We start from the raw sequence: 24,036 nt of genomic DNA, 5'->3' as shown, positions 1-24,036 counted from the left end.
CTAATTTCTAGATTGAACCTATATTTATGTTAACTTCTTCGTTTAACCCTAACCATTCCAAAGATACAGACGCCTCCATCATCAAGAGACTAACTTCTGTGGCCTGCTTCTTCCGCCATATCCCTATTAAATCACGTATGCCATCTAAAACCCTAGGCCACCGGCGACTTAATCAACAACACGCTAGAAATCAGCAAATCCAATGGAAGACGTCGCCTTGTAAACTAGGAGGTTGTGTCGGCCAAAATCCTATATATCACAGTATCATCAATTCCTTTTTGTATATGGCTTTTTGTAATTGATTTTAAAATTTAATCGGGTCTTTGTAATTGAATTTAATCGGCATCTGATTGAATTTTTGTTAGTGTGTATATTGCGATCGTCGATTCATTGCATATAATGATTTGCTTTAACCCATTAAAAGATTGTATATTTTAATAAATTATGATTGCTTTTGTAGTTTTGAAGGTTATTTATCAAACAGTATATGCTATGTATTATATGAGGGAATATTCTTTTAGAATAAAGAGGACTTTAGTTTGAAGAAGGTTACTATCCTTTCAGAATAAAGAAGGTAAAGAAGATTAAAAACCATTTTGTAAGAACTGTTTATTCTATAAGAATTTTTATTGTTGTATTCTATTAGAATGCATTAAATTGTTTAATTTTTGAAACTTGATTATCTTTTCTTTGTGGATTCAGGTTTTAAAGAGGCTAACATTGATGTGGAGAAGGAAGAAAACATATAGAACAAGATTGTATTATACCAGAATGTGTTATGCTACATTGTATAAAGTGTTGCTTAAAAATAATATTCTTTCAGAATAGATTAATGTTTTTGTTAGATTTTGATGTTTTTTTTGTTTTTTTTTTCAGAATGTTGTTATTATTCCATGAATCACAATCATACAATGTAATTATTTGTTATATTATTTAGTTCAAGAATTGATTTGTGTATTCTTTCAAAATGTATTTACTAGTTTATGTTTGGCATTCTATCATTCTGATAGAATAAAATCGAAAAATATATTTACTAGTTTATGGTTGACATTCTATCATTCTGACAGAATAAAATCGGATTTTTAAATTTGAATTAATTTAAAATATTCAGATTTTTAAAAAATAAAGGAATTAATCATCCCTAAAAATCCGAAAATTTCCTTTTTTAATATAGGTTATCTGACTAAAATGCCCTTATGCTGAAATTTGTGTGATTATATGGTACATGCTATCCTATTCTACTATCATAGATCCTCAAATCATGACCTTTGATTATATTCCATCCGATGGTCCAGATTTATGCATTCTGGCACACAATAGTTAGTAAAAACAAAATAACCTAACCCTATATATATATATATATATATATATATATATATATATATATATATATATATATATATAAAATGTGATATCGGACGTCCGGGCGTTTGCTCTCTACCCTTTTAGCAGGTTACTCGGTTGCTAACATTACTAACAGGTCGCCACACATGTGGCTTGAAAACTTAAGGGTAAAATCGAATATTTATTGAAAATTTAAGGGCTTATATGACATTAACCCAAAAATATATAAAAGCGTTCATATATATATATATATATATATATATATATATATATATATATATATATATATATATAAACAATAAAACACACACACACACACACATAGGGATGAAAGTGGGTCCAAACCCGGACCGGATGGACCCGGACCCGGAAAACCCGAAACCGGTTAACAGGATTTTATAGAACCGGAAACCGGACCGGTATATAGGAACTGGTTCCGGTTCAGTTCCGCGTATGGTTCCGGGTAAAGTGGGTCTAGAACCGGAAAACCCGGAAACATCAAAGTGGGTAGGTTGGAACCGGATAAAGTGGGTTTAGAACCGGAAAACCCGAAAAAACCGAAATTTTTTGGTAATTACTTACTACTTAGTGGATTGAACTTTGAAAATTTTCATATTGACATCCCGAATTTGGGGGGCTGTAACTTATTGAATACGAAACCACAATTAACAAAATTAGAGTCTAAAATCATGTACAAACTCTAAAATACACTCTGGAAAAACCCGCATGTCATTCCGACTTTAAACGAATGAGATATGCTTGTGTTTATATTTTCACATAATACAAAGTACAAAAACAAATAGCTGAAAAGTTGAAAATTTTCAGTTTTGATTTCCCGACTTCGGAGGACTGTAAATCATTGAATGTTATACCAAAAATGACAAAATTATAGTCTAAACTCATGTACAAAATGTAAACTAGAAGTTGGAAAAAACCACATGTCAATCCGACTTCAAACGAATTAGATATGCATGTTTTAAAACTTTCACCGAATACAAAAAAACTAAAAAACTAAAAACTTCCAGCTTTGATATCTCGACTTTTGAGGACTGTAAGTCAATGAATATAAAACTAAAAATGACAAATTTATAGTCTAGAATCATGTACAAACTCTAAACTACATGTTAGAAAAAACCGTATGTCAATTGGAGTTGAAACGAATAAGATATGCATCTTGTAAACGTTTCACAAAAGCCGGTTCCGGTCCTAAAAGTGGTTACGGTTCCAAAAACCGTTTCCGGATTTTAGACCCGGTTTACCCGGACCCAATGGACCCAAACCCGGATTACCCGGAACCCGGATAAAGCCAATTTTTAAACCCGGAACCGGACCCGGTTCTATATATTCCGGTTCCGGACCGGTTCGGTTCCGGTTCCGGTCCGGTTTTCCGGTTTTAAATCTCATCCCTACACACACACACACACACACACATATATATATATATGTATGTATATATATATATATATGATGTGATATCGGACCTCCGGGCGTTTGCTCTCCGCCCTAAGTTGGTTTGGGTCTTCATGGAGATCTGTATTACAACAAGGGAACACAGGTCGTCAACCGATCTTCAGGGAAGGGGGATCATGGGAGAATGCTCTGACGGTCAAGTTAGTCACCGGGGGAGATATGTGTATAGTGAAGCGTAAGGCTTAGAGAATGAGACTCTAACACTTTTACCATTGGAGGTACTCAACCTTATATGGTGAGGATTTGGGCACGGATCCCGCTCACGGAGACAAGAGTGTCAGTCCCTGATCAGGACAACCACGTTGATTGGTGGATTTGTCCCTTGTGCAAGCTGTAATTTTCTTAGTCATGGTAGTGGTGTGTGCACCTTCATTGGAGTTAGCAGGTGCTTGTTTTACGTTTGTCGACTTTCCCGTGCATGTTCAAGTCTGGACATTGGATATCAAGGGATAATCTAATGTAGGTTTGGGTATTAGATATCAAGGGATATCAAGGGATGAATCTCATGAGACCTATTATACTTACTTAACATCCCATAAACTATAGCATGTATGGCACATATAACCCTAGACTTTTATATATTTGTTGTATTTTACCAACAATCTTTACCTTGGAAAACATAATAAGTCACAAGTGTATTTCAATATAAAATACACACCCAAACGTGCAAGTACAAACCTCCTTATCAAAGTCGAAAAGAAGACCTTGGATAACCAACATGTATCTAAACCTTTTGAGTCGATTTTAAGACATTCACACCAAACTAAAACACATAGAAGCTTACCTAACTTCTAAGTGATCTATACCAAAACTTTCCCTACCCTTATCATGTCCATCGAACTCCATACAATCCCTATATACCCTGTTCTTTGGAAAGTGCTCTAAATTGTACACAGATCCGTAACATCTACCCATGCAATCCTCTATCCAATAAACCAAAAAACCCAACAGTTTCTTGACTTTCCTCTCTTATGTATATACTTCATCTCATCCACAGTTATAGGCCTCTCTCTGATAAGTAGAAACCGCATTCTTTGTTGTTTTAATAGAAAAATACAAAAATGGTCCATGTGGTATGGTGTAATAGGCACATATAGTCAAACTTCATAAAAATGGACAAACTTAGTCCTTGTGATTTGTCGATATTACATATATTGTCCTAAACCATTAAATCTAACTATTAAGGCGTTACTTTTTTCCCAAAATGACAAATTTGTCCTTGACTAAACATGAAAAATACTATATACTCAATGACTATTTCTACAACTTTATCACAACCACCTGCCACCACCACCACCTTCTGTTACCGCTACCACCTTCAACCGCTACCAACATCAGCCACCGCCATCGCCACTACCATCATGTTAGAGGCCAAGTTTCACCGGAACTTAGTAAGGTTCGCCAAAAAGTAACCACCCTACCCCACCCCGTCGTTCCTCTCCCTTATCACCGCCATCTTTAACTATCACCATCATCATCTCAAGTCTTCAACCAATTTCCATGACACCCCAAATTAAAAATTGAATAAAAGCGACTTGTATAAAATGGCCATTACATAAAAAATCAAACTCATCAATACATCTAAAATCAAACCAAAATCATCTACTGTCTTAAGCCATCTCGAATCTGAAAATAAAAATATCACAAATCAAAACCCCAAACCAAGTTTCAAAATTAAACCTATATTAGGCTTCAAAATTGAAACCCAAACCAGATTCTCAATCTAGAATCTGAAACAATGAATCATTGCTTATTGTTACACAAAATTGTTGCTAAGAATTGATGGTAATAAGGATCAAAATTGGTAGCGAGGTAATGCTTGAAATTCGATTCAAACCTACTTCTGGAACTATATTCAAACCTTCTTTTGTAATTTACCATTGTTGTCTTGTGTCACTAGCTACTTTCGTGAACCAAGATTAAGCCCTAAGAAATCCCATTTAAGACAAGGTGATGGAGGTTACGTTAAGTCCAATAGTAGTGCTCTTTTAGAACTTCCGATTTTGAGCTTCCTCTCTATGACCCCTCAAGGGGTCTTATGGTAGATTTTGTGGTGGTCATTGGTGGTCCGTCGGCACTCACCGTTTTCCCTTGTTTCGGAAACCACAAAGGGAATTGATATGGTCGTTATTACATCCTGTTTCCTATCATTTCTTATTTCAGGGCCATGGGCTGGAAGTCGATTGTGTAAAGACTTTAGGCCTTAAGGAGGTAATGTTTAGACCTTTGGGTGGAGGCAATGATCGATGGGAGATCTTAATATTTGAATTGTGTTTTGGGCCGAAAGGTAGAAAAGGAAAAGTCATAGGTCGGGGTCTTGCATGAAATATGGATTTTTGTGTGAGAGGTTTTTAGTCCTATATATCTAGATAATATTGTGGGGATCTTCAATACCTTTCTGTGGATATAAAGATCGTCGAAAATGGAGTTGGAACGAAGAAGTTATAACCGTTAGAAGTTAGGAGGGTTTTGGGTTAAGTCGAGTACGTCGGGCGTACGGGGTGTACGTTGGGCATACTAGGCATGGTTGATCGCGTAGGATCAACCTGGTACACTGGGTGTACTAGGCGTATGTTGGGTGCACGTGATCAGAACCCGAACCATAACTTCGGGGTTTTGAGTCCTATTTAGGCTCCTTAACTCCCCCAAACCCTTACCATTCTCAGCCTCTACCTCTCCGACATCCTCCCTTGAAACCCTAACCCTACTTTGAGCCTTGTGAGCTAAAGAAGATGTTTTTTGAGTGCTTTGCAGTGTTCTTGGTGCATCTTGGAAAAGAAGGAGCTCATTGGAGAAGTGTTGGTTGCATTGGATCTTGTAAATCCAGACCTTGCTCACCTTGATCTTTCTTCTGGAGATATAAAGCTTGAGTCTTGAAGATGCATTTGTTAGATCTAGCTAGTTTTGGGTGTTATGAGATTTTGGTCACTTTAGTGTATAAAGTTTAGATCTTGAAAGTTTGTGACCTTTTTATGGATAAAGTTTCAACTTTATCCATCTAAACATCATATTGATTCAGATCTGAAGATTGGAGACTTGGACTTAATTGATTAAATTGAGAAAGATGCACTTTTGGTCTCTTTGAGACTTAAATACTGGATCTTGGTTGTTTGGACCATCTTAATGGGTAAAGTTGGAAACTTTATCCATTATGGAGCTATTAGGAACCATAAAAATGTGATCTTGGTCCTTTTATCCTTTCAATGCAAGAGTTGTGATGTCTTAATGGATTAATAAGTTATGGTTTTAACTTTTGGACCTTTTCTAGCCATGGAAATTCATAAAGGTGGAAACTTTATGACTTAAGTCGAAGCTTTGAGTCTAGATATGAGCTCTAGACAAAAGACCTTAAGGGATTAAGTGCTTATTGAATGAGTGGGATCAGGTCGGGTACGCTGGGCGTACATTAGGTACCCTGGGTGTACGTTGAGTACGTTGGGCATACTCAGCAACCTTGGACTTTTATTTTTGTTGACTTCTGTTGGCCATTAACTTTTGATCAAGTTTGACCTTGGGTAAAACTTGAGGATTGTGGGATATTAATTAAGATTCTAAACGGTCCTGATTGTAACGCCCGTGTTTCGAGGCTTAGCATTGATGTGATGATGTAATAGTCTAAGTCAACCATTGTAACCCACTTTAAAGTAATAAAGATGAATTAGTTGAATATTATGTGAATTATGTGCTTCTGTGTGCTTATTATTTGTTTATAATAATATAATTGTTGAGAATAAATCTGAGATGACGAATGCGGAATATCAAGAACAATCAAGAATCAATCACCAACATATGCAAGTAATATGATAAAGGTTTTTTCTTGTATTGATTATGAGATGAACGTATAGAGAAAACCTTAATCTGGTCAAAAACTTACACCAAAAGTAAACCTAATGATTATTTATAGGGAACAAATCTGTGAAATTCTGAAAGTCAGGGGGACAAATGTTGAAAATATAACCCATTTTATTCAATGTAATGCTGAAATGAGTGGGATCTTCCAAGGAAGGGTAGAAATTGAAAAGTCTGTAAACATTGGAGGACTGGAACGGTTAAAATGGTGAAGGTGCAGGAACCAAGAATGTAACATCATTCATCTTCTTCACTGGAACGGGTAAAGAACGCGTTTGACTTATAAAAGTCAAAATTAAAGAATGGGAGCATATTTTGTTCCAATATCGTTCATATTTCAAGCAAATCGGAAACCAACTCCTCCGATCATGTTTCTGATAATGAAAAATTGATGTCTGACAATTCCAGTTTCCATCTCTACTGTATTGTGCAAATCGGAATGCGATTTGTTTGATCCATGTCGAAACCTATAGTTTCCATTTGAGATGTGCGCAAATCCACCCAGATGAATAACGTGATCACGATCCAATTTCAAGTTCGTAGTTTCGATCAATGAATATTGATTTCAATTTCATGAACAGCTCCGATGTTTGCTTCTAATTTTAGTTGCGACATCCAATTTCAAGTTCCAATCAACAGTACAATTCTGTTACGATATCAATTGTGAAGCCTTGAAATTCCGATTTTGGATTTAGTTTGCTTTCTGAATGAAGCTTCAAGATCCGATTTTAGATCCAAAATAATACGAACTATCATTTACAGATGATGCTGATACATAAACGTTCCGACACCCAAAGCGAATCAATTTCAAACACGAACGTGATGTACTGGCAAGCGAACGTCGATACAGAAAAGTGTCGACACCTTGACTCTCGCTCTGATTTCAAATGTATATGGACCGAAAGTGAATTGCAGGTTCTCTCCCAATCCACCAATTACACACCCAAAGCGAAATAGACCGAACGTTCGGTCTATTTCGGTTCCAATTGAGTTTCGCTTCTTAACCTTGAGTTCGGTTCTTATTAGGTTCACTTCTTGATTTTAGCTTTACTACAACCTTCCTTCCTATGAATGTCGATTCCGAGCCCAAATCATTACAGAACATCCAATTGATTCCAACAGAAATTCCTATTCGCTGTTGATTCTACCGATTCCTCCGAACTAAAGTGGGAGAAAACGATTCTGATACCAGATTTCAATTCCAAATTTGACTTTCGTTGCTAACCAATTTTGACTTTCGTTTTTGATTTGCAACTGTAAGCAATGGAGCCAAGAACAAGAAACTTCGTTTAGTTTTTTATCTTTTCTGACTTTCGCTTCTTGAGTTTCTACTAGACTTTCACTCCAAACTAATCTTTCGTGAACCGAAAGCGAATTTCAGGTTCGCTTCAAATATAGTTTCGCTCCATCAATTACACAACCGAAAGCAAAATCAACCGAACGTTCGGTTATGAAGAGTAGATTCGGGTTTGGTTCTTGTGAGTTCGGTTATTAATTTGAGTTCGGTTCTTAAACTGAGTATCGCTTGTAATTGTAAGGTTCGCGTCTTTGAGTTTCCCCTCAATGCTCCAGTAAACGACCAAACAAGCGAAACCTCTATTGACCATAAATCCAAAAGCAACCACTCTTGTTATAGTAAACTGACAGTTTGTATCCTTTAAGCAGAAAAGTGTCAGAAGGTAGCTTTATTTTTGCAGAAAAATGACAATTTTCACCCCTTTTGCAACTTTTTCCAACACAAAAAAAAAAACAATAAATTTGATTTCTTCAAGACAATAGCATATCTTTGAACCAAATCCACCATATTTCACCAAGATTTTGTCTCTATTTTTTTTGTTCTTTTTTTTTGATAAAGGACAAAAATTTTATGAGACTTTTGGTACCCATTTAAGATTCAACATTAAAGTATGTTTCTTGCATAACCACTTATTTGAAGAAAACAAAAATTTCCAAAAATTTCATTAAACCAACCAAAGTCTCTTTTCTTTTCCTTCCAACTTCTAAGATTTTGAACTGAAGAAAAATGAGAATCAGAGATTCTTTGAGCATGCTTGACATCAACTTTTTCACAAGCATTGGGTACTTGTACCTTAGGCATCCAAACTTTATTCATTTTACTCTTGTTCTTTCTCTTCTTCTTCCTTTTCTTATTTTTAGGCTTCAGAAACAAATTTCGGATCTGAACAACTTTTTCTTCTTTCTGAAACTGAACATTTGAAGACTTTGACACACAAACTTTTGGAGTTTAGTAAATTTGAACTTCTTGAAGAATTGGCTTTCTGTAAGGAATCATTCCTTCAAAGATATCATCAGAACATAAAGAATAATCTGTTTGAGTTCCAATAGAACAAAATGTCTTCACTTTCACAATTTTAGATGAATTTCTTTGAGATTCATCTTCTGAACAACTAAAATCGGATTGTAACTCATCTGAAACACATGACCCACTTGACTCCCCCTCAACAAGAACACCTGAAGTCACTTTTTCTTTAGAAACTTGATGAGCAACATGAACTTCTTCTTTTTCTTTTTCAGCCCTTTTTATCTTCAACATCTGTTTATGTTCCCGATCTAAATGTTCATAGATAACACGAAATTGTTCTACTATTCTCTCATTCTTTTGCAATTCACGTTCATCAACCTGTGAGTAATGATTTATTTTTTTATCAACAAAAGAATTATATAACTCAGTAACATTCCTCAACGTAGAATCACTAAGAACATGAAACAAAGTTGATTGTTTACACCATAGATTGGTTTAGTGACCTTTAATCCAAGTTTTAAAATGGAGTTATAGAATAAAAGATCCATTAGATCTTCAACAAATGATAGAACTTGAAGAGAGAGAAAGTACATCTGATAAGAATTCTAGAGAGAGAAAAATGGATCTGAAAGGGTTTTTAGTGAGAGAAAATAGATCTGAGATGGATTTTAGAGAGATAACATAGATCTGAACACGAAAATTCAAACAAACACAAAATTTTCTTCTAACTCTCTTCCAAAACTCGATTCAAGAACAAATCAGATGAAATATTGAGTTGAAGAAAACATATCGGAACAAGATTTTCAACAACAAAAAAAACGAGATATAGACTTTTTCTTTTCAGAAAACTTACAAAACTTGAAGAACAAGGTGAGATTCATGATAAAATATCGCCATTAACAATATCGATTCTTGCAAAAATCGTTGAGATCTACAAGAACCCGCTCTGATACCACTTGTTGAGAATAAATCTGAGATGACGAATGCGGAATATCAAGAATCAATCACCAACATATGCAAGTAATATGATAAAGGTTTTTCTTGATATTCCGCATTCGTCATCTCAGATTTATTCTCAGAAACATGATCGGAGGAGTTGGTTTCCGATTTTCTTGAAATATGAACGATGTTGGAACAAAATATGCTCCCATTCTTTAATTTTGACTTTTATAAGTCAAAGGTGTTCTTTACCCGTTCCAGTGAAGAAGATGACTGATGTTACAGTCTTGGTTCCTGCACCTTCACCATTTTAACCGTTTCAGTCCTCCAATGTTTACAGACTTTTCAATTTCTACCCCTCCTTGGAAGATCCCACTCATTTTAGCGTTACATTGAATAAAATGGGTTATATTTTCAACATTTGTCCCCTTGACTTTCAGAACTTCACAGATTTTATCCAAGATAATTAATTCTTTCAATTTCTTGGGATTTTACCACCTTTTACCCCTTTCTTTCCAAAATATTTTCGTTTCTAATATTTTCTTTGGTCTATTTTTTTCTAAACTCTTCTAAATAATTGCTACTTATTCTATTCTTTGGTCTAAATTTAAAAATCGAAAAATACAAAATTATTTTTTGTTATTTTCCGGTTTTAATTTTTGAAGAATGGGTTTATTCTAAAGGGATTTATTTCATCATATTTAACGGGGTTTGAAGATTGTTGGTGATTCTTCTTAACTTTTCGGATTCTCTCCATGGTATTTGTTGAAGATTTAAGGGGGAGTGATGATTATTCAAGGGGGAGTTCGTATTTGGAAGATTATTCTTATTTCTCTCGCTTTGAAGACCCCATGTACTGATGAGTCTCACAATTTAGGGGGAGAAATGCCAAGAAAATCAGAAATCGTGATCTTCATTAGTTTCAACATCTAGGGGGAGATTGTTGAGTATTTGAGATATTGAAACTGATACGGCATATTTGGTTATTTAGGGAAGCCTTTTTAGGGTTAATCATTTTATGATTCCCTATGGTGTCTTTACAGTAGAATTTCTTAATCGAGCTCTGCTAAGGCATTGGTTTTATATTAGGCATTTATTTTATATTTATGGTAGATATTTAGTGTTCCCTATAAATAATCATTAGGTTTACTTTTGGTGTAAGCTTTTGACCAGATTAGGGTTTTCTCTATACGTTCATCTCATAATCAATACAAGAAAAACCTTTATCATATTGCTTGCATATGTTGGTGATTGATTCTTGATTGTTCTTGATATTCCGCATTCGTCATCTCATATTTATTCTCAACAATAATAAATAAAGGATAAAAATAAGCATAAAAAATAAAATGTTAGATAAACCCGATATCTATAAAGAAAGTTGTAGTGGTCGTAACAAGGATTTCGGACATATAAAGAGCGTCGAAATCCGAGTTATAACGAAGAAGTTATGGCATGTTGAAGTTTTACGACAGAACCGACATAACACTGTGTGACGTAAATAGTGAATTTACGATAGAGGGCTTTTTAGCCTTGGTGATCTACACAAAAGCCGTAGTGTTTGTTAAACCGAGAGCGTGCGTAAAAAGAACGCCCAAATCTGACTTCGTATGAGGAAGGTTTGATTTTTCTAAGTTTCGGATAGGCAGTGCACAACCCGAAGTTCGAATTGTAGATCGAAAGATTTTTAGCCGATGCAACCTAAACGAGAATCGAAGATCTCGTCAGTAGGAGCTAAACTGTAAAAAGACAGACGAAAACGGAGTCCATATGTAGAAGTTATGAATTTTACGCGATCGTTAAACAATGTAATCTTCTTATACTATTAAATTTAAAATTGGTCGAGAATTATCTGACAAAGTCTAAACGAAAGTCGTAGAGTATGGTTCCGCCTACGCGTGGGTATAAAGAACGTCGAAAAGGGAACTCGTACGTGAAAGATATGAATTGTTGAAGTTGGAGTGGGAAATCACGAAGGCTGTGTGAAGGGGTACGCCCAGCGTACCTTCGAACGCTCAGCGTTCGCACTATGCCCCGCGTACGAAGGAGGTACGCCCCGCGTATTGACTTTTTCCTCGGTCCACAACGAGCCACGTTGCCCCACCGAAGTCTCGCCATGTGTGTACGGAACAAGCATTACGCCCATCGTAGGTCCAAGGTACACCCAACGTACTGAGGCCTCGCAGGCTATAAATAGAGGGCGAGGGCAGCTCGTTTTCTTCACACATTTCTCCCATCTTTCTGTCACTACTTTCTCTCACTACCTCCCTAAACCCCCCAAAAGCCTAGGAAACTTTCCTAGCACTTGAAGAAAGCCTTGGAGAGCCCAGAGTCTCCGAGAAAAAGAGTTTTTCGGTTTGAAACTCAGCCCGCACGGAGCCAGGTTTTCAAGCAAACTTCCCGGTTTCGTCAAAGAAGGTTATTTTTAGAAGCGAGGTGTTGTCCAAAACACTCTGTATCAGGTGAGTGTATAGTTACTTTCATCTTACACATAGATATGAAGTATTTTATATAAATTATGTGCTTTGTGTATATGTATGTTATCTGTTTACCTGAGATATTTGTTGGATGAAAGATCTATACTTCTTTCTTTCAGATCTGAAACTTTTTCCTTCAGATCTACACTTTCTCACCTCAGATCTAAACTTTTTCTTCAGATCTAGACTGTATACTTTGAGATCTATGTTGGATGAAAGATCTGAACTTCTTTCCTTCAAATCTGAACTTTTTCCTTAGATCTAGACAGTATATGTATTTTATGCCTTGAAAGTTATGCTGGATAAAAGATGTAAGCTTTGTTTTACAGATTTGGACCATGTATGTATTTTATATCTACAAATATGTTGGGTAGAACATGGGTAGATAAAATAGTTGGTGTGTGGTGAAATAAAATGATGAGAGGCCTCAATGTTAACGTTGTTCCAGTCATCTAGCAGAGTATAGATGATGACCACAGACTTTTCTAGGAAGTCCAGTGGAACGCTAGCTAGCTCGTAACCTGTAGGTGTTTGTGAACGAAGTGTTCACCGGTGTACTCCATCCCCCCATGGTTGCCTTACGAACACTTATGGCTGAGGAATCCCCTTAGCAGTAGTGTCCATCCCGATGAAATTCCTTAGGATAGGTCCCTTATGATAAATGCTTTAGGGACGTAAGGTGAGGATAATGGGAACGGGTAATAGGGTTAATGATTCTTGAAAATAATAAACTTATTTATTGTGGGTTGAAAACCTTATATGCTCACCAGGCTCTCCAGTCTGATCCACTCAGTTTCTTGTATTATAGGTAGTGGCAAAAGCATAGTTGGATGACGTAACGAGATATTATAGATTTGAGGCCAGATTATGTTATGTGGCCTATGATGTTTATTTCTTTTTGGCTTATGGTTATGGTCTGTATCAATGATTGACATCCCGAGTTTTTGTAATGTAATGAAAATACATTTCTTTAAGAAATGCTTTGATAAATTTATATCATATTTTGTTTTGGGAACAAATTTCGCAATACTTTTTTTAGAAGTTACTCTGATTTTTATTAAAAAGCATAAACGAAATCGTTCTTTTCTGGGCGTAAAAATGGGGATGCCACACCGGTGTTAGTGGATTCGCAGGTGCAAGCAGTACATAAAAGGGATCATATTGCAATGTTTTTAAGTTCTTCAATTCATGTGAGTTTTCCTCACTGTACTTGTGGGTCGAAGGAACCAATGCCTGCCCACTAGGTTATGTATCCTAGTTTAGGGGATGTTGTTATGTTGTATTGATCTGTTAGAACTGATTCATGGTTTATAGGATGTTGTTGTGCTATAATGATCTGCTAGATCTGTGTATATATCCTTATATGATAAGATGTTGTAGTAGTGGTGTACTGGTTATCATTTAGTGGAGTGCCCTAGGGGTTGTATGTAGTCATGTAGGATATCTTGAGAACTCTTGATCTAGACTTTCTTGCATGTTCCTTGTTTGGTTGTGGCTCTAGAGTAGGATCATCTGTTCGGGTGGCTATTTCACCTCTGGTTACTTATGGTTACACATTTAATGGAGGTTAGCTGGTAGCGGGATAGTATGTTGTGACTTGTGAGATGACTATTAGGCGGTAATGAACTGTATGATTGATGTTTGCTTGTATTATGTGACTAATTGATCCTTGATTGTTTATATGTCGACATATGGTAGTGGTGGGTTGAGGTGGTCATGCTTTATGCGGAAGCCAACAAACCTAGGAGCAAGTCAAACATAAGTTGTGGGCCCGAAAGGGAAGTCAGACTTATGTTGTGGGCTCGGGAGCAAACCAGACATAAGTTGTGGGCCTGAGAGGCAAACCAGACTTATGTTATGGGCTCGGGAGTAAGCAGACATGAGCTATGGGCCGGTAGGCAAGCCAGACTCATGTTGAAGACTCAGGGATAATCCAGTCTGTTAGTTGTGGACCCAGAATGCATGTTGTTATATGTTTGTGTGGTGGTATTTTGGGGAACTCATTAAGCTTTGTGTTTACCTAGTTGTTGTTTTTCAGGTTGAATCAGTGCTCAAGGGAAAGTGAAGACGGGACTGTACACACTCATCAACAGCATTGAAGATTCCTCATTTCTTATATTACTCTGATTTTCAATATGTGGTTTGGAATAAATAGTTTTCTCAATAATGGATTTATAATTGGGAAGTTTTACTCTAATAAAAATGAAAAATTTTTATTGTGAAAATAGGACGTTACAGTCGTGCTGGTGGGGATTAGCAGCAGACATCCATGGTTGTAGATCAAGAATGCCATCGACCACCACCATAACAAAAAAAAAAAACAATTTGTGAAGGAGGACACCGAAATTGACGACATGATGAAGAATGATGGAAATATGATGACAAAGGATTGGAATATTATGAAGAATGAATGAATATCGGAAGGGTGAAACCTCTGGTTCAAGAATTTTAATCAAAGGGGGGCGACCGAGAGAGGAGATGGGAGATTAGATATGCTTACTTATAGTAACTTAACGGAACTTTTTTGGCATCGTGTGTTGAAATGACCGTTTACGTAATATTAAAAAATCACAAGGACCGAGTTTGTCCATTTTTATGAAGTTAGATTATATGTGCCAATTATACAATACCACATGGACCATTTTTGTAATTTTCTCTTGTTTTAATAACACCTACATCTAGAACCGTGACTCGCCATATACCATTCTTCTTCGTAAACATGCTGATTACCACTCTTTGAACTACCTTCTATGTTGTCAATAAATCAACTAATTTGCTTGTTTGATGGGTGTCATTTTCAACATCTTTTTATTCATCAATCAAGCCTCGTGAAAACTAAAACACCCTTTATATAGTTAATTTGCAATAAAAATTAAATTAAAGATTTCAAATTTATTAAAAATATATTTAACAAATAAGGTTCCAAACATTTAAGTGTTTAGTAGATTAAAATTGTAAAAAGTCAAGGTATATGTGGGTGTAATAAAAGTAATCAAGAGATAAAGGTAAAGTAAATATTATCTCATATGATTATGTTGATGATGTTGATGGGGTTATATAAACACCACCGTTTTGGGGACCGCTTTCCCCACTATAACTTCTAGATCTCGTATTCATAAAGAAACCAACATCAAATATAAAAAACATGTTGTTATTTAAAAGCAAAGAAGATATGGAGATATTGTTGGGATTGAAAAGTGTTTAAAATGGATTTGACATAAAGATGACTAAATTTGTGACATACAAGTTAAATTTGTGACATATAAGTTCGAGGCAAAGGGGTGTTTGACTTAGTTTTTTAAAGACCAAAAGTTCTTTTAGGAAAAGATTCATAGGTAAGAGATGTTTGACAAAAGAATTTTAAAAGCTACTTTTGGATTTTGGATAGAAAGAAAATCAACTTTTTGAAAAAGTCAGAAAAACTGACTTTTTGCAATTTTTCTAAAAAAGACTTTTGGCCTCTAAAAAACTAAGCCAAACACCCCCGAAATGTCATGAAAAAAAACCCCACTATTAGAGGTTTAGGGCTATATTAGCTAAGATATTAATTTGTTCAAAATTCAAATATTAGATAATCATGCCGACAAACCCAAATAGATATCAACCATCGTCAACCCAACAAAAAATTGTCTGTATATTTGTTAAAGATGTAATGGTTTATAAGGGTAATATGTTATTTCTGTGGGAGTGATATTATTTGTGATATAAATATTTGATTCAAAAGAGATATTTTGTACGCTCAAGCTTGGTTTGCGATGTGCGGGGCCTTGAAACTTTTACAGGTGTGGCTAGAAAACTTGTTCACGTATTTCATACTTTGAAAAAAGAAAAAGAAGGCCCCATAACACACATTAATGGTATTTCGAGCGAGAAATAAGGGATGTAATCATCATATACAATTTATGTGATGTTCTTTTAAAAACAATTGAATATGTATGTCCGTTGCAACAAAATATTTACATGAAACCACCTCGTAGGTTAAGAACGAAATTGATCGATGAAAGGATGAAAGTATAACATGGAAGGTGTTACCAATCTCAAAATAAATATTTGAAATAGACGACAATTTCATAAATGTTATTGTTGATTTACAAGAAAATATGTGTACATGTAGGCTACGGCTATACACATGTTTACATTGTCAGTTTGTCACTCTTGGACTGTGTCATGGTTGTCCACAAAGAGGCATATTAATACGTATTGTGAGACAGATGATCATTTACCATACCCCTCTGAATTGACCGCCTTAAATAGCAATCCTACAGGTATTTTCAAGATGAGGGCCCAATATTAAAAAAAGATACAATAGATGCCAACAATTGGGTCATACTCCCATAAATTGTCCAATTCAAATACCGACCGAATCATCAAAAGAGAGGATCACAAAACTAATGTTTCGGACACTAATTTATAAACCCAAACTGACAACATCTAATATCCAATGTTTGATTTGAATGAATGCATGTAATAATAGCGTATTACGACCAAAGAGTCTTTGGCTTAGCGGTATCAAGATTTGATGGATTGGTGTCTTTTAGCCAAAAGTTGAAGGTTCAAAGCTTATTGGAAACAAAAGGTGTGGATTTAGAAGTAAAGTAGTGAATGTGCGTGCCAGTCATTCTAAATGTATTATTTTATATTATCGGATATTCTGTTATATAATATGGAAATATGGTTATTGTTTAACTTATTAAGCCCATTGTCACCGAATTTTCCACCACCACAACCCAATGCATCACAACTTCTATTTCTTTTCTATCGTTTGTGGTGTTAGTTCATCGGAGTTGAAGGCCGAAAAAAAGGATGGTGAAGCCGTCAATGTCACTAAAGACAGAAAGGAAATAGAAGTTGGGGAGGATGAGAGATGGGATGGTGACCGATGGAACCCAGATTAAATTTCTCAAATGTGGTTTCAGGTTTAGGATGAGGAGATACAGATATGTAGGGTCTATTAATTTTTTTAAATATATAAAAAATAAATAAATAAATAAGAAAATTAATTAAAAAAATTAATAATGGCACAATAGTCTTTTTACGTAAAATATGGACCAAGCACGCAACAAAAATAAATAGTAGGGACCATCTGAGTTAAAAAAAAAGTAAGTTAGAGTCCAAACGCATAAATTCCCCCAAACCACAGGGACCATTATTGTAATTTACTCTTACTTTTCGTTTTGTTTATATTTGGGTAACTGTCTTTTTCTTTTTTTTACACATCTAGATAATGAACTTGTTGAAAGTGTTCACATATGACCATTATGACCTGCTACAGCAGGTCATAATAGTTATATGTGAACACTTCTAAAAAAATTGTTACCTAGATGTGTACAAAAAAAAACTACTCAGACGTGAACAAACCGAAAAGTTAATTACTTTAATAAGTCTTATTCCCTTAAAAAAATCTAAATAAGGGATGAGATCAATTTAAGGGATCAAAATCAAAGTTTTATATTGGGCAAAATAGAAAAATACAATATTATTAAGTGGATAGATGAAAAGACCAATGGAAATATATCACCGCCAATTTAATAAAATTTCATTTTAGAAGGTCGTTATGTAATTTTTAATGTTATTACGATCAATCTCTTAGTTTTGTGTGATATAATTACAAATAATAAGTAAACAACATAATTGGCATTTATGTGAAGAATATATGTATGATAACTGAAATAAAATAATAAGTAAACAACATAATTGGCATTTATGTGAAGAATATATGTATGATAACTGAAATATTTGTTGTAAACATTATAAAACAAAGAACAAATTACACGAATGGTCCTTTAGGGTTTATAGTTTTTCCTTAAAATGGTCTTTACGAAACTGTTTCCTGAGATGGTCCCTAAGGAGCAAACCATGTACACAAAAGGCCCCTGTGACTAACTTTGTTAACAAATTCCGTTAAATGATTGTGAATGACGAAAATACTCTTTGGTTTTTTGCACACAAATGGTCCTTAGACTCTCTCTATCTATCTATCTATCTATCTCTCTCTCTCTCTCTTTCTCTCTTTCTTTCTCTCTCTCTCTCTCTCTCATATATACATACGTACACAAGAACACATATACCCCCTTACTCCTTCGTTTTCACATTCTTTCCTTCAACAAATCACTAGCTTCTCTTAGTTTTAACAGAAGAATCGATGTTGAACACTCAGATCAATAAGGAGTGATACAAATACACTTCGATCAAACAACCCTAAAAATTTGGAAGGTGCCCTCTTTCAGTTTTTAATCGATGTTTCTTCCCCAAAAATTCACCACCGATTATGGTGTCTCAAAGCTTATGTCGATTGGTGATAATTTGTGGTTAATCAGATCTCCCTTAAACCCAAAATCAAAGATTGAATCCGAGTTTAAAGTTACCCTATCGGAAACCAACCTCTGAATCTAAATTCATTATTGGATTTTGATCGAAGATTACATCTAGGTTTAAATCGTTGTCGCTAAAAACCTGCATCGCCTACCTTCATGTTACCCATCGGATTTTGTGATTGGATCGAACTTTGGTGGAGGACCCAAATCATATTGGAAAACTTGATTCTCTGTTCAACGTGTTCTTACAAGGCATCATCGAGATGCCAAGAGACTTCCCATGAACACAATTTTACAGCTTGAAGAAAGCAGTATCACTTATTTGGAAATAATTAATGGTGATTATCACTAAGAAGGGTGGGTTTGGAAGAACAAAAAGCATAGTCTTCACCAGATCTCCTGTAACATTGGAGTGAATCCCACCGAATTCACCAAGAATTCTCTACCTTCCTCAAAGAATTTTGCCAATTTGACGATCTTTTACCATTATTGTTTCTTTTTTCTATATGAATGAATTTGTTCCGACGATGGTAGTTTCGGTGAGGAGACAGTGACAAGTTTTGAGGTTAGGGATTTGGGGAGTGATGGTGGATATGTATGTTTGATAGAGAGAGAGAGAGAGAGAATGAGAGAGAGAGAGAGAGAGAAAAAGAAAGAAGAGAGAGAGAGAGAGAGAAAGAAAGAGAGTCTAAGGACCATTTGTGTGCAAAAAACCAAAGGGTATTTTTGTCATTCACAGTCATTTAACGAAATTTGTTAACAAAGTTACTCACAGAGGCCTTTTGTGTGCAGGGTTTGCTCCTTAGGGACCATCTTAGGGAAAAAAGTTTTGTAAGGACTATTTTAGGGAAAAACTATAAACCTAAAGGACCATTCGTGTAATTTGTTCTAAAACAAAATAAATTAATTTTTATGCCTACTTTTACAAGTCACAGCTTATATTTATCGAAAGCAATACTAAGGATAAAAAGAGAAATTGTTATTTTTGTTTGTTTGCTTTTGCAAAGATAATGAGACGTAGAATAAAAGACCATCCGGTATGCTTGTCACAAAATGGTTTGTTATTTAAGTGGTCACTAACCACAAATGTGAACGTCATCCCATATGTTTGTGGTGGTAGGGATGTCAACGGAGAAAAATAAGACGATGATTGCATCCCCCGCCCCCGCCCTCGCCCCCAAAATCTTCATCCTTTCCACCCCCGCCCCTAATTCCCTTTCTTACCCCCGTCTTGTCCCTGATTGATTTTGGGTTACCTTATTTGGGCTAAACATAAGTTCTTGTTTGGGCTAAAATAACTATTTTTTGGGTAACAAATAGTTACTTATAACATAATTTTGCATGTTACAAAAAACTTAAAAACATGCTTTTTGTTGAATTTTGGTACGTAAAAATCATTCATTGATTATTATATTTATATAATTAATATATGTAAATATATAATTTATTAACAGGGCCCCCATGGGGGTTTCGGGACGAGACTGCCAACAACCGCCCCCGCCCCTACCCCCGAAATTAAAACGGGGGTTAACCATGCCCCCACCCCTGACTTTTTTCAGAAAATACCCCTAAACGGGATGGGGCCCCCAATAGTTCGGGGTCCCACGGGACTTTTTGACATCCTTATGTGGTGGTTAGTGGTGAAGCATTTTCGTGGTCAATTGTGGTGGGAAACATAGACCACCATATCCAACCAATTCGTTTCTCTTTTTATTTCTATTTCTCTCTCTCTCTCTCTCTCTATATATATATATATATATATATATATATATATATATATATATATATACACACACACACCTTCTCCATCTCTCTCTCTTCATTTTAACCAATTAAAAATATATATTATTTATTTTAATAATAAAAAAATAAGTGGGATATAATAGTGAGTATTCAGACATTTTAGTGGTTGAATATGGTGATGAGTTGGCACCCATAATTATAGTAGTTAGTGGTGGACATAACGGATATAATAGTGAGTATTCAAACATTTTAGTGGGATATAATAGTGAGTATTCAAACATTTTAGTGGTTGAATATGGTGATGATTTGGCACCCATAATTATAGTAGTTAGTGGTGGATATAACGGATAAACTAAGAAAATCAAAGAACTTGAATTTGATCGACAAAACACAACATGATGATAGATTCTATTATTTAAGAAAAAACATCATAAATGGTCCCTATGGTTTTACAAAATCTGAAGTTTAGTCCCCGTGGTTTAAAAACCTCATAGATGGTTCATGTGTTTTCAAAACTTTTGACAGTTGGTCCTTATTGCTAACTTCGTTAGTTTTGTCCGTTAACTGAAGGGCATTTTCGTCTATTCACTACCACAATGACCATTTATGATGTTTTCTCTTATTTTATTTTTTTATATTAAAAATAATTATTTAATATGTAAAAGGTCCCACATCCCTCCCTCTCTCTCTCTCTCTATCTCTCTCCCTCTCGTTTTTGTCTCCGCCTTCTGGATCATCACAAAAAAAATAATCTTCACACCTCCATCACCTGCAACATCATCAAACCACCATTGTCAAATGCATAAGAATCGGGATTGTTTGGAGATGGGTTGAACGTGACTAAAGCAAATGCCTTATTCCAAAATGTAATTTTCCTCTTAGTATACTTATACAAAACCAAGTTTACTTATAACAGAAATCAACCCACTCATTCCATACATAAAGTTATAATGAATACAAACTTGTTGAAGAAAATATTTGATTCAAGCATTTCATCGAACACTTCATGTGCATGTAAAGTTAGAGTTTAGTGCCAGAAAATCAAGTTTGTGCAAATGGTGTTAGATAGTGTTTGAAATCAAATGACAAAGAAAATTAAGGAAGTACATACGTTTTAGTTTATATCCACTTCATATTGTTGTTGAGCACCTTGAAAAATGAGCATTGCAACGATGATGATTTGGTGCTTCTACTATCAAAACCAAATTTGTTTGGAAACAACCCAACATCAATCGATGAACTCTTCCCTGCTTCTTTTTTTACTCGTCACTGGCTCCTCCCTTCTCAACAGTATTTGATTAAGCTTTTGTCGGCAGCGGGTTATTGAAGGTTTGAGGAATTAGACGGGGTGATGTACGCTTGCAAAAGAGAAAGATAGATGGGTAACATATATGAGTTTTTTCTTTATTTTTGAGTTGTAGGTTTATAAGGAAATATATGTGGGTTTTTCTTTATTTTTGAGTTGCAGGTTTATAAGGAAATATATGTGGGTTTTTCTTTATTTTTGAGTTGCAGGTTTATAAGGAAATATATGTGGGTTTTTTCTTTATTTTTGAGTTGCAAGGTGTAGTAAGAAAGAAGATGATGTAGATTGAATTAAAATGGAGTTTTATTTTCCTGAAACGAGAGAGAGAGAGAGAGAGAGAGAGAGAGGTGAGACCTTTTACATATTAAATAATTATTTTTAATATAAAAAAATAAAATAAGAGAAAACATCATAAATGGTCCTTGTGGCAGTGAAAAGACGAAAATGTCCTTTAGTTAACGGACAAAACTAACGTAGTTAACAATAAGGACCAACTGTCAAAAGTTTTGAAAGCACAGGGACCATCTATGAGGTTTTTAAACCATGGAAACTAAACTTCAGATTTTGAAAAACCATAGGGACCATTTATGATGTTTTTTCGTGGTCAATTATGGTGGGAAACACAGACCACCACATCCAATCAATTCGTTTCTCTTTTTATTTCTATTTCTCTCTCTCTCTCTCTCTCTCTATATATATATATATATATATATATATATATATATATATATATATATACATATAGGGTAAAGTGAATATACCTAACAACCTTATATAAGCTTAGGTACCTAACTCCATAATACAACATCGGTTTGTATCATATTTACATTGTAATTGCCTAAGGTTCTTAAACTTCAACCTCATAACTTGATTACTTTCAAAATCTTTGGACTTTCGTCAATATCTTTCTTTTACATCACGTCTTTCTATCGAATATCACCTGATGGGTTTCATATCCTACCGCTACAAATGAAAGGATGTAGGAGAAATATAATGATGAATTTCCAAATTTTTTTGAAGTAAATCAAGTTTAGGAATGAAGTTTAAGAACCTTGGATGATTGCAATAAAAATTTAATGTAAAATGACGTAGTTTGATGAGGTTAGGTACCTAAGCTTATATAAGGTTGTTAGGTATATTCACTTTACCCATATATATATATATATATATATATATATATATATATATATATATATATATATATATATATATATATATATATATATACCTTGTCCATCTCTCTCTTCATTTTAACCGATTAAAAAATATATATTTTTTATTTTAATAATCAAAAAATAAGTAGGATATAATAGTGAGTATTCAAACATTTTAGTGGTTGAATATGGTGATGAGTTGACAACCATAATTATAGTAGTTACTGGTGGATATAACGAATAAACTAAGAAAATCAAAGAACTTGAATTTGATTGACAAAACACAACATACATGATGATAGATTCTATTATTTAATGTAAAAAAGGACGATATTTAATTACTCTTTATAAAATTTTATAAGTTTATTCTCCAACTTTTTTTAATGAAAATTGTCTCTAAAGTTTTATGTCTAACATCGTTTGTTTTTAGTCCATTACTCTAAACAACTGCCCCTTGTATGAGGTATTTTAGTCTTTTTATTACCCTCTCCTTTTTACTATACTGAGGTAACGATACACTTGCAATTACAAACACTATTAGCTTATTTCCCTTTCTTTCTGCCCAAAGCTCCATCATCTTCTCCATTAAGGCTATCGTAAAAATGGCGCACACAATGTCACTCCTAGTTGCTGCAATCTAAGAACAAGGTTGAAAAAACCCTAACTCAAGTGTATGTAAATGCTTGGAAATTGAAGTGGATGTTAATTTTGTCATATTTTTTTTCGTTTGTCATTGTGAACTCTAATAAGGGATTTTGCTTTTTTGTAATGGTTTTTGGATGTGGATTGAAAATCCCGTTTTTGGTTTTTGTAGTGATTTGTAATGCAAAACCTTATGTAGTTATATATTAGTTAATGGAAGCCTTATATGGTATGTTTAGCAATTTGGATTGTAATGTTGTTTTTTCAACATTTTTTGGTGTCTAATTAGGAACAGCTATAGAGACCAATTATACTAATTTTAAAAGTTTTGATGCAATTTATTTTGTAACAGTTGAACTGTATAATTCATAGTGTAATGGTTGAATTATCGCTTAAAAACGAGCACTTTGGATTGTGGTTTGTATGATGCATAGTTTAATGATTAATAATTTGGATAGTGTAATGAAATTATGATGCATCGTGTAATGTTTAGCAATTTGAATTGTGGTGTGTATTTTACAAGCACTATTGCTAAAGA

The sequence above is a fragment of the Lactuca serriola genome, chromosome 4, assembly GCF_051521515.1.
Source record: "Lactuca serriola cultivar US96UC23 chromosome 4, Lser_US96UC23_V15, whole genome shotgun sequence".
In the NCBI taxonomy this organism is placed as follows: Eukaryota; Viridiplantae; Streptophyta; class Magnoliopsida; order Asterales; family Asteraceae; genus Lactuca; species Lactuca serriola.
Note: the sequence above shows the minus strand (reverse complement) of the source record.